This window comes from Octopus bimaculoides, chromosome 25 (assembly GCF_001194135.2).
Source record: "Octopus bimaculoides isolate UCB-OBI-ISO-001 chromosome 25, ASM119413v2, whole genome shotgun sequence".
Lineage (NCBI taxonomy): Eukaryota > Metazoa > Mollusca > Cephalopoda > Octopoda > Octopodidae > Octopus > Octopus bimaculoides.
In genome coordinates, this window is record NC_069005.1 from 27,694,925 (window position 1) to 27,696,048 (window position 1,124).

At 38.9% G+C, this 1,124-nt stretch overlaps 1 protein-coding gene across 1 annotated transcript in view; it reads right to left on the reverse strand.

The window, feature by feature from the left end:
• LOC106879040 (neuromedin-U receptor 2) overlaps positions 1–327 on the reverse strand; it is an 88,161-nt gene extending 87,834 nt beyond the window's left edge. The window contains exon 1 of the mRNA XM_052976587.1: positions 220–327. The gene's annotated coding sequence lies outside the window, so the exon portion shown is untranslated. The remainder of the gene's footprint in view (positions 1–219) is intronic.
• Positions 328–1,124: the final 797 nt, after the last annotated feature.

Below are 1,124 nucleotides of genomic sequence, written 5' to 3' on the forward strand. Positions count from 1 at the left end.
CTGGCTTCATTCAGTTTCCGTGTACGAAATCTATTCACAAGTCTCTAGTCGACCCGCAGCCGTAGAAGAAGAAACTTGGCCAAGGTGACACAAAGTGAAACTGAACCCAAAACCATGTGTTTAGGAAACAAACTTCCTATTACACAGCCACGCCTGCGACTATTTACACACACACATACACTCACTCACTCACACACAAAAAAACATGCGTGCACTAACCTATGCGCATTGCTGTATTGCTCCACTTGTTTGGCAAATGATTTCACTTGGGGCCGCCATTGTTTGTTCTAGAACAATTACATCAATACGTCTCTAACAGTCACACTAAAACAACTCCACTGATTTCATGCAACAGTCTCCTTTAAAATACCAAAACTATATATATATATATATATACATCCGTTGCACTTTTTCCTACCGGGTCATTGACACAATTCCAACGATTCTTTTTAAAAAACTCGGTTACTGGGCAGTTATTTAATTTTTTTTTATAATACTCGGCTGTATTTTTCTTCCGTCTATTTTCCTTCATTTTATATTTGCAATTGTATTTGTCTTTCTTTTTTTGGTGGGGAACTGCATTCCTTTTCCAGCAGGGGAGTGGTTAATAAAATAATCAAACTGCAAGAATAGAAAACCTATTACGTGATGAGTCCCTGCATAATAACATTGGGAACAACGACCCAGATTCATGTTACAACAATGGGAACATCGAAAAACACTCATTATTTGTTTTCTTTCCTCTCTTTCACTCTCTCTCTCTCTGCATTTATGTATTCATTTATCTACTTCCCATTGTCTGTTGCTTTCTCTCTCTCTCTCATTCACTCACTGTCTGTCTTTCTGACCATCTATCTATCTATCTATCTATCTATCTATCTATCTATCTATCTATCTATCTAACTGTCTGTCTGTCTTTCTGCCTATCTATCTATCTGCTTGTCTCTCCGTCCGTCTGACCGTCTGACCGTCTGGCCGTCTGGCCGTCTGGCCGTCTGTCTGTTTGTCCCTCTGTTTATCTATCTACCTACCTACATACCTACCTACCTACCTATCTATCTATCTATCTATCTATCTATCTATCTATCTATCTATCTATCCATCCATCCATCCATCTCTGTCTA